Here is an 11163-nt window from a genome sequence, read left to right on the forward strand (position 1 = left end):
TTCATAACGTCTTCCCCAAAATGTGACAAGAAATTTCCATCAACTTTAGATACTTTTATGTGATTCCGAGTAAAATATTCGAGGTTCAAAAAAAAATCAATCAATCGTTGATATATCACAGAGGCAATAAGAGTGGTGGACATTCTACCATTATTATTTTATAGAAGAAAGGTAATTAAAAAAACGGAAAGGGCTCAAAATGTCCTTAAACTACTAGAAAAGGTTTATAAATATCTTTTATCCATATATTGAGCTAAAAATATCTCCTCCATTCACTTTTTTTTTCGCTTATGGCCTTTGACCGTTAGGCCAATGCTAAATTAAAAATAATTATTATTTTTTTTATAAAACTTTAAAAAAAATTGCAAAATATTTTCGTTTTTTAAACTAATGCATCAATAGTCCACTAATTTAGTAAAGTCTTCTTATTTTATTTTTTTCAATTTTTACAAAAGACAATTCAGTTTTTACAAAAAAAAAATATTTTTTTTCATTTTTTCAGTTTTTTAAAGCATTTTTTTTTTGTGAAAACTGAAAAAAAATGGAAAAACAGAAAAAATATTTTTAATAAAATATTTTCGTTTTTGAAAAATATTTTTTTTTTCATATTTTCAGTTTTTTTCAAAAACGAAAATATTTTATAAAAAAAAAATTCCTGTTCTTACAAAAAAAAATTCAGTTTTTACAAAAAAAATGCTTTAGAAAAACTGAAAAATTTGAATTTTTTTTTGTAAAAACTGAAAGAAAAAAAAAAGAAAGAAGAAAACTTACTAAATTAGTGGACTACTGGTGCATTAGTTTAATAAACGAAAATATTTTATAAAATATTTTTTTTTATGTTTTACAAAAAGAATAATAATTATTTTTAATTCAGCATTGACCTAGCGGTCAAAGAGCATAAGTGAACCCAAAAGATGGATGAAGGGATATTTTTAGCCCAATAGAGGGATGAATGATATTTTTAAACCTTTTTCAATAGTTTTGGGGCATTTTGAACCCTTTTCCGTTAAAAAAAAAAATATATGTTATCGATAGTTTGAGAACAAATTTATGTTATATATACAATTACAACTTTTAATATTTTTAAGCTATATGCGTAATTTAAACCCAACATTGAAAGAGCTTTGCAGAAAATTCTCTCTAATCCCCCACCCTAACCCTCAAAAGGGATTAGAACGTCACTTTTATGAAGTTCATGTTTGAACTTTGTCTTTGTCAATTATTGAAAATCAAACAAGGTACTTGCTACAACAATAAAATAAGATCTGCTAATGTATATATTACACTGACAAGATATATAACTAAAACTTATTATTGAAACTAAAATTTTTATCATTTTCACTATACATTTGCTATTGAGTTTTTACTAATATTACCGTCGTGTGTAGAGCTTCCATTTTCTCTTTCACCTGCTTACTCCACTTTTAAAGCCTATCATACTCCTTTAACTACTTGGAATAATTAGAATGTACATTGTGGTAAAGAAAAATTTGTAGAAATGAATGAAACTTTTTCTAAATAACGGACTTTATCCGACATGAATTCTCATTGCTTTTCCCCTTTGACTAAAATCGATGTGACGTGCGAAAGGAGGTGATTAGCGATGTTACATTGACTGAAGCTAATTCACAACAAAGAAACCCATAAAACACGGATCAGAAATTTTGAGGGATTTAGATCACTTACTTCTATGATAGGTTCCTGTCCATTTCACTGATTTTGCTTGTTTTTGGCAATAATTGATTCCTTATAGCTATAGCTCCCAAGGTTTTGACACTATAAGGCAAAACAAAATCATGGCGGTAGTAGAAATAAGGCTCTCACCTTCCTACAAAATTACTGAGTAGTACAATTGAGTAGATTTTCTTTTTAATTGTGGGGTTTATCATACATATATAGGCTATTTTATTATACTTGGTCCATTAATATATAGGTGAAAAAATTACATAGGTAGTAGTATTTGTTTTGATGGCTTTGAGGATTAATTTATCCTACATTAGTATTTTCATAAAACTTTTTCTCTGGTTTTGTTATTGCCAATATGAGCCCTCTTGTGGGTAATATGTTCCTTCTACTTTAAAAAAACACATTTCAATCAAGTCATGGGTTGAAAGAGTGAAAACTAATACTCCTTCCGATTCACTTAAATTGATTTTTTTATCTTTTTTTATGGTTCACAATATTTAATTTTTTCAGATATCAAGAAAAAATTAACTTTTTTTTGCAATGTCACCTTTGGAGCAAAGAGCCTGAGAGTGTTTATTAATATATTTTCAATTAACAAATTAAGGTTAATATGATTAATTTTAGTTTTAGTTATTAATGCCAAAATATGAATTTCTTAAAATATGTAAAAATAACCAAAAAATTAATTAAAGTGAAGCGAAGGGAGTACTAAGTTATAACTATATATATGGCTTGGTATGGCCAAGACCTATTGCGTAACATCAGTTCTTTCGATTTACCGGCAGGGAAAGAAAAAAATGAAACCCCATACTTCAGCATTAAAGTAGGAGATGGAAATTAAATCAACAGTTATGAACTTAAATTGTTCCAGTACTTAGACATGCATTCTGTCCGGAAATTTTTTTTCAGGTGCTCCTAGTGAAAACTTTTTCCTAGATAAATGACAATAATTGAACCCATCCCATCCCATCCCATCCCCCCTTATGTCCAAGACAAGGGGAGGGAGGGACCTCTAGATTAAAAAACAGAATGATTAAGACAATTTGCATCCGAGGAAAGGGAGGGACTAGGGTGTTTGCCGGTGGACACGGTACGGTTGTTGTTTTAACTTGCCTCATTGTTCTATCTAAAATGTTCTTACCTTTTCTCATTGTCTCCCTAAACAATTCACAGTGCAGTAAATTTCTTACATGAATTAACTAGAAGAGACAAGATAATAAGAAATGCTCTTTTTTAGCTAGTGTGCATTATATTGAAGTGTAATATGTAAGATCTATCAGTTAACTGTTCCCCTCTGTATAAATATTTAGACCCTGCCTGCAAAAGTCGTAGACTTAGATTACCGGTACAACTAATATATACGCTGCATCAGCATCAAAGATGGGATAACGTAAAGGCGCTACCTTTTTCATGAATGCTATAAATACTTTTCCTCAAATGTTGAAAATGCAGGTACACGGCACCAGAGATTTTTCAACCCTTTTATCAAGAAACCATCCCAAAATGGAGGTGCAACTAGTTAAAGTGAATCATAGCTTTTTTTATTTGCAGATAGTGGTTTTCATATTCCATCAATTCTTACTGCTACTGGCTGAATCAATAAGCTAGTTGGCGATCTCCTTTGCTTTATGCTTCGTGATCTGGGCAAGAATCTTAAATAACAACGTGGTCATTAGGGACTTGGAGTTCGAGAATAAACTGCTATTTCTCCACTTTAATCTCATAGAAAAAACCCAAGAGATGTTAAAGGAAAATTACTTAATCACTCTCAGTGTATATGTAAAGAGTAATAGTCTAGCTGTCACCTAACCAATGTAGAGTTAAGTTAACTAGATAAGTAATAGTTAGTTGTTGACTGTGTGGTTAAGGAAGTCGGCTAGATTAGGTGTATTACTATTTCGTTTGTATCGTAATAACTGTAATTTTCAGTATAATGAGATGAATTACTTTTCTCTCTCCAGCTTTTCTCTTCCTTCGCCTACTCTTTCTCTGTTTTATGTTCTTCAAGGGCAGATGTATCTTCACTCTTCAATCACTAAATTGGAGATAGTTTACAGTATACACTGAAGCATTGAACATGTGAAATGTATATTTTATGTACACTTTTTTCATTTAATTGTGGTTAATTAATATAAATATTTATCTCGAGTACGAATATGTTTTTCTAATGGTAGGTCAGTCTGTTGGATAAATTGTGTCGCCTTGAGCAGATTCAATTTTCTTGTTTAGTTCATACATGGTGATTCGGATATTTGGTACAACATAATACTGGTGGCAAAATGAATTAAAAAAAATAGTTAACCATCTATATTATCCACTAAAAATTGGTTGTGATAATAAACTTTTTAAAATCAATATTATACATTTATAAAAAAAAAATAATCGATGAGTTTAACTTTTATATTTGCAAAGACTCAAATTGAAAGTTCTCAAATTTGAGAGACTAGTATTTAAGAAGTCATAGATACGGTTAAACTATTTCCTAATCATATTAAAAATGAGGGTAGAAATTCAAAAATAGTCAGATTTACAAGTGGTCATTCAAAAATAGCCACAGTTTTAAAAGTAATCGAAATTTAGTCACTTTTCATGTAAAGATAAACCTGAACGAAAACACTGTTCAAAATTCGGAAAAATACTCCAGTATAATATGCTGGAGTTCCAGTATGATATACTCGAACTCCAGTCTAATATACTGGAGTTCCAGTATAATATACCGGTCCAGCATAATATACTGGAGTTTGGAGCACCGGTGCTCCAGCCTCTAGTATATTATACTGGAGCCAGCAAAGTATATCGGTCCAGCATAATATGCTGGAAGTTCATACACAGGTGCACCGAACTCCAGTATATTATGTTGGACCGGTTTCTGTTGCAGCAAAATAGTGGCTATTTTTTATTGACTTGGTAAACGCTGACTATTTTTGAATGACCAGTCCGAAAACTGGCTAGACCGTGCTATTTTAACAAAAATGAGTCAAAACGTATATTTTATTTATTTTTACATTATCCGTTTTGACCTGTCCATAATGCTTAGTTGTTAGTAGTAACACAACACACCCAAAGATACAAGTTGAACCATAAGTATAGGCATAGGCCTCTGAACGAGTCCAATTCGTGAATTTGGGCTTAGCACAAAAAAATAAAAAGTACCAAAATGAACCCGACGAACAAGGAGCCTTTTTGGGTGTGTTTGGTACGAAGGAAAACATTTTAGGTTTTCCTATTTTCTCATGTTTGGTTGATTTAAATATTTTAAAAAATATTTTCCTTATCAAATTATTTTCCTTTAATTGGAGGAAAATGTTTTCTCTATCAAAAGAAGGGAAAATATTTTCCAAAACTCTTTTTTAACCTTCTTCACCCTATTCTCCATGCCCACTAACCCACCCCAACCCTCTCCCCCCGACCACACCCTACCTACCCCAACCTCGCCCACCACTCACCCTAATAGAACCATTATTAAGAGTACTTTCTTTTCATGTTATAGAAAAAGTATTTTTTTTATTTCAATAAAATGAGTATATTCTTTTTATGATGTGGTAAAAGTATTTTCTTTCATGGGAAAAAGGCTAAAATTACCCCCTACATTAGATAATTAGCCACGTTTATACCCGTTTTTACTTTCCGTCTAAAATTTTCCAATGTCCAACGTGGCACCTAGGACCCCATAATAATTTTCCAACTAAGCAAATATGAACCCATTTTTAAAAACCCGCCCGACCCTATTGGATTACACTAGAACCTATTAATTAGTCTTCTTCTTCATCGATTAAAGAAGACCAATAGTCAGCCAGAGTTGGATAAATGGCCGAAATCCGGTCAAAGTTCTTCAGATCTAGGTCCCTGAAACAGAAGAGAAAAAGTATAAGAGAAATAACATTAATGGGAGTGGGCGTCTCCAACTAAGTCCGGTTATAGTTTTGTCACCGGTGGTCGGCGTTCTCCAGCTAAAACCCGGGTGAAATTATGTTCTTAATTGTGCGATTTTGTGAGGCTGAGAAGTGAGAGGAAGATGGGAAGAAGAGAGAGATGTGGAGCAGTGTGGTGGTTGTCATGGTAGAGGGCGCTAGCAAATTTATCTCCATGTCCGATTGAGAAACACAATCTTCTTCCATTTAAAATCAAAGGGAATCCCCTAAAATTTACTAGTACAAATAGTCATCATAATGGTTTTCAAAAATTACACTGATAAAACAAGAGATATTTACTCTTCAAGAAGTGAGCTTTCCCACATATCATTCCAAACAATATATTTTGTCTAATAAATTGGTGAAAGAAGGTGGTGGACTGGTGAACTGGTGGTTGTTTTGATGAAGGTGAAGGCGACGACGGCGGCTAACAGATTTCTCTCATGTTTACACATCTAAGATACTTTTAGGCTTTGATTTCTTTTCTTCTGTTTATTTATTTTCTGATCTTCAACTCTTCACAAGAAGAGGGTGTAAGCACGTGATTTTTACCCTATGAAATAATTACTCCCAAAAAATTCAAAATAAACCAATTTTCCTTTTGTGTGCAATTTTTGTATTTTTGTGGTATTTTTGTATAATTATTTGTATTTTTGTCTGTGCATGCTTATTTGTTTAAATTAATAAAAATATAAAAATATGTCGCATTTTGCATGTAGGATTTAATTCTACAATTGTTAGTAATTAAGTTTGTTTTACAAAAATTGAAAATTACAAAATAGGCATCTTTTGCATTTTTAGCATTTAATGTCCAAATGTACAATTTTATGCTTAATTATTACTTAATTGTGTGTTAATTGTTATTGGGAGTTAATTTGCGCTTTTATAACTTAATAATAATTTAAGGATTTTTAGAATTTAGTTTTAGAAAAATAAAAGAAGAAAAGAGAGCAAAAATATAAAGAAAATCGGAATTGGGCTCTTCTTCAAATTCAAGCCACAAGCCCAAAAAATACCCAACCTTCCCCATTACCCGATCTATTTCAAACCGGGTCGACCCGGTCCATAACCCAAATACCCAACACCCCCTATCTTACACAAAACAAAACAAAAAAAAACAAAAAACCCTAAAAAACAAAAACCCATCCGCCACCCCCCTCTTTTTCTTTCTTCTTCTTCTTCTCCAAAAAAGACCCCAAGCTCCCCTCCCATGGCTTCCCCCCGTTGCTGCTGCCCTACCCCCTCATCCCCATGACTACCCCCCTCACAACCCCCCCCCCCCTTCACACACACACACACACATAAACACATACACAGCAACGTATACACACACACACACTTCGTCTTCTTCCTCACCTCAAACGACCTCCCATGGCTGCCCCTGCTGCGCATCTGCTTCTTCTTCTTCATCGTCTTTACGCGTCGTCGACCAAGCCAACCTCGACTCCTTCTGCTTCCCGCTGCCTCCAGCCCCGCCAAGCAGCTGGTTCGCCGCTGCTGCGTCTTCTTCAGCTCGTGTTGCTGCTGTTTCTTTTCCTCCGTCGCTGCTAACCATGGACGAGCTACAAGCTCGTCGCTGCTGCGTCTTCTTCAGCTACCTCCAGCTGTTGCTGCTTCTGTTTCGCTTCATCGCTGCTGCATCTTCTTCATCTTTCACCTCGACTGCTGCTGTCCGCTGATTCCTTCTTCGAGTCCGTTTATATCAAGGTTTCGTTGGTTTCATTTAAGTTCGTTCGAGTTCGTCGTTGTTCATTTACGGTCAGTTGTTTTAAGTTTTATTTTGTCCGTAATTTGTTTGATATTTTCAGATTTGATATTAGTATAAGTTTGATTCATTTTCTTGTTCGTTATTTTCACTTTGATTATTTCTTCAGTTTGTTTCATTTTTTCTTATTTATTTTTAGATAGAAATTGTTAGTTTAATAATGTTGTTAGATTTAAGTTGAAGATTCAATTAAATTATTTTTCAGTTTGTTTTTATTAATTTTAAAAGGATTTAGTTTTAATATAGAAGAGTGTTAGTTTAAATCGCTTGAATCCGTTATTTGTTGTAGATTTAATTCGTGTTCATTTTGTTTGAAGTTCGTTTTTAATTCAGTGATTTAATGTGAAGTTATGTTTTGGTTTTTAATTTTTTTTGATTCAATGTATCTTGGTTATAATTTTGTTGGATTTAATTTAAAAAGATCAATTAATTATTTGAAGTTTAGTGATTTGAATATGTTTATTTGTTTTGTTTAAGCTTAATTCGAGTTTAATTCGAATTTGAATAAAACTTGTTTGTTATTGTTGTTGAATCTTTTCATTTATGTCCATACTTTGTTTGATTGTTCTTGAATCCGAAATTAGGATAAGTTTGATTTTCTTGTTTGTTGTTTATCATTTATGATTATTTCTTCAGTTTGTTTCATGATCTTGTTTAGTTTAATATAGAAATTGTTGGTTGTAATGTTGTTAGATTTAATTTTAAGTTCAAATGATTATTGAATTTAGAAATCTGAATATACTTGTTTGTTGTTGTTGTTGTTGAATCTGAAAGTAGGTTTGTTTGTTGTTAAAAAATATTGTTCAATCAAAATAATTTTAGTTGTTTCTTTGTTGTTCATCATTTAGTTTGAATTTGTTGTTGAAAATTGTTTAGAAATTGGTCATATTTGCTGTATTTTGGTTGAAATTAATTAGGTGAATTGGTTATAGCTGATGGGGGTAGTTTGGTAATTTGCAGTACGTTCAGGGGTAATATGGTAATTTCAGTAAGGTTAGAGGAGTATTTTTGGAATTAAAATTCTGAACAATTATTTATTTTGAGTGCTCTGTCAATTAGGATTAAAATAATATTAAAATAATCAAGCATGGGGGACAAGACATAATGGTGGGGAATAATGTATTTGTTTAATGTAAGCATGGGGAACAAGACATAGTGGGATTGCGGGGCTCAAGAAAAGCTGTTTAAATAAATAATAATTGTATTTTTTAACTAGTAGTGGGTTTGGTAGGAGAAAGTGATTGTTTTATTAATTGATTAAAGGGTTTGAGATGGGAAATAAATAGGAGACTTGATCAGATTTTAAAAGAGAAGAAGAGAAAAAAAAAAAGAGGGGAGAGATAAAAAAAAGAGAGAGCTGAATATTGAAGATAGAGAGAAAAATTCCGAAAATACTAAGACTCCAAAAATAAAAAGAAAAACATTCTGGAAATTCAAAAGAAGAATAGTATACACCCGATATACAATTTAAATATTCTGATATACGGATTCAGAAATTAAGGGTTGAACATTAATTAGTCTTTCAAATCTAAAAAGATTCCTTTGGCTTCTGTCCGTTGATTGTTGTCGGTGTTTCTGGATTTTTATCTTGATTTTAAAATCTGTCACTGGTTTCTCGTTGCTGGTTGTTACTGGTTGCTGGGGTTGTTGTTGTTGTATGCTACTGAATTTCTGCTGATCTCCCTTTTCTTTTGCTTCCAATATCAGGTACACGACTGTAACACTAGCTATTGCAAGCTAATAATGTGGAAGCATGAAGACATATGAAGAATTGAATTTTGAAGTTTTAATGTCGCTTTTCTTTGTTCCTTTTATTGATTGTATTTAGGTTATTTCATGTATTACTGAATAATAATTGGAATAAGAGAAAATAACATAAGTTAGTCTTTAATGAATCAGTTTGGCAAAACGGGTTAATTCACTAGTTATGAAGGTTTTAAGATTATCAACAGTAGGTTAATCGTGAACAAGTAGCTAAATTTAGCTAAGGTATGAATTTAAACTGAATTTCGTGAATTAGGCATTAAGGCACGATTTGAGTTCAAACAAGATTAGAAGAACATTTAAGTTTAATAAACTTTCTAATAAGCATTAGTAATTATGGTTAAATCTAGTTTCAAATGATTGTGAATAATTAATCTCACTAGTTTTTTTTTATAATAATGCGAGTTTTAATCTAGCTATATTTGATTCTTTTGAATATTAGTTGTCGAATTTTTATTTTATTTATAATTTCAAATTTTTGAGTAAAATTCCTTTTCATCAATATTTGTATTAATCTAGCAATTAGTATGCCATGCTTTCTTAAATAAATAAATAAAAAAAGCTCGTAATTAATTAGGATTTTCTTTTTTTATTTTAGAGACTAATTTTAATAGAAAAATGTAGTCGCTTTAAGATTTGTCCATTTAAAATAAATGAGACGAGCCTCGCCTAGTAAAATATGTAGATTGCGGGGCCCTCACAAATGTATGCATTAATTATTTAGAACATCGGAGTTGGCCGTCTAATGAAATTTTACGGCCTTTCCCAAAACAACAATACGCTAGTCGCTCTAGGCGCGTCTTTAACAAATTATTTTCTTAAATATGTGTGTGCATTTATGTAACCCAAATCCAAATCTTTGTGTCGATAACCACGGGTGCATTGATTGCGACGTGGTTTGAAACACGTTTTCACAATGTTGCAATTCTCCGTAAAATAATAACAATAAATAAAAATAATAAAAGCGATTAGAAGATAAAATTTGCACATAAGTTTATAATATTTATTATATCAAATAATCAAGCCGAATATAACAATTGAGCTACCGTGCTAGAACCACGGAACTCGGGAATGCCTAACACCTTCTCCCGGGTTAACAGAATTCCTTATCCGGATTTCTGGTTCGTGGACTGTAATACAGAGTCAATTCTTTTCCTCGATTCGGGATTAAAATTGGTGACTTGGGACACCCTAAATCTCCCAAGTGGCGACTCTGAAATAAACAAACAAATCCCATTTCGATTGTCCTTTAATTGGGAAAAACTCCTTCACCCCTCGCGGGGACGGAAAAAGGAGGTGCGACAGCTCTGGCGACTCTGCTGGGGAATTAGATTTTTACCCAGAACCACCGGTTCAGGGTTAGAAATTCGAGCTTGATAAATTGTTGTATTTTGGCTTTATTATCTGATATTCTCATATGATTTGTGCTTAATATGCAAAATGATGCTTTTTACTGCTTTGATATTATTTGAACTGTACATATAAACTGTGCCGAAACCTTCTCTTCTTACCTCCGGGGATGTGCTTACTGGTTAAGACTCCCTATTCTGTTAGTGTCATACCCTGAAATAAAAGAGGCTCGAAAAGTTTCTAAGCCGGCTGGCCTTTTGGTTCCCGGAAAGGAGCTCCTTCCTCAACTCGAGTTATCCGCTCGGGTACACTATCTAGAACACCGACTCAGGTTTTGAACATAGAATAACGTGACTTCATGCCGGATCCCTAGTATGAACGCTTATTTGCATCGCGTTGCATTTGACTTAGGGGACTCAACACAGGGGTTGGGTCTGTCTAGGACTAGCAACCTGATATGAAAAGACCATCCTGATGCATCCTATTTGTTTTCCGTGCATTTATTTGTCTTGCGCCCGCATGTTGACCGGTTTTTGAATATTAAGAATATTGTGAAATTGAAAAAAAAATAGCGGTTAGGGAGTTAATTGTTTATTTTTGAAAAATCCAATGCCAAATACCGTCGAACTCTGCCGAAATTTTGAGAAAATAAAAAAAATAATATTTTATTAATTTGTTTTACTAAAA

Source organism: Nicotiana sylvestris, chromosome 2 (genome assembly GCF_000393655.2).
Source record: "Nicotiana sylvestris chromosome 2, ASM39365v2, whole genome shotgun sequence".
Taxonomy (NCBI): Eukaryota; Viridiplantae; Streptophyta; class Magnoliopsida; order Solanales; family Solanaceae; genus Nicotiana; species Nicotiana sylvestris.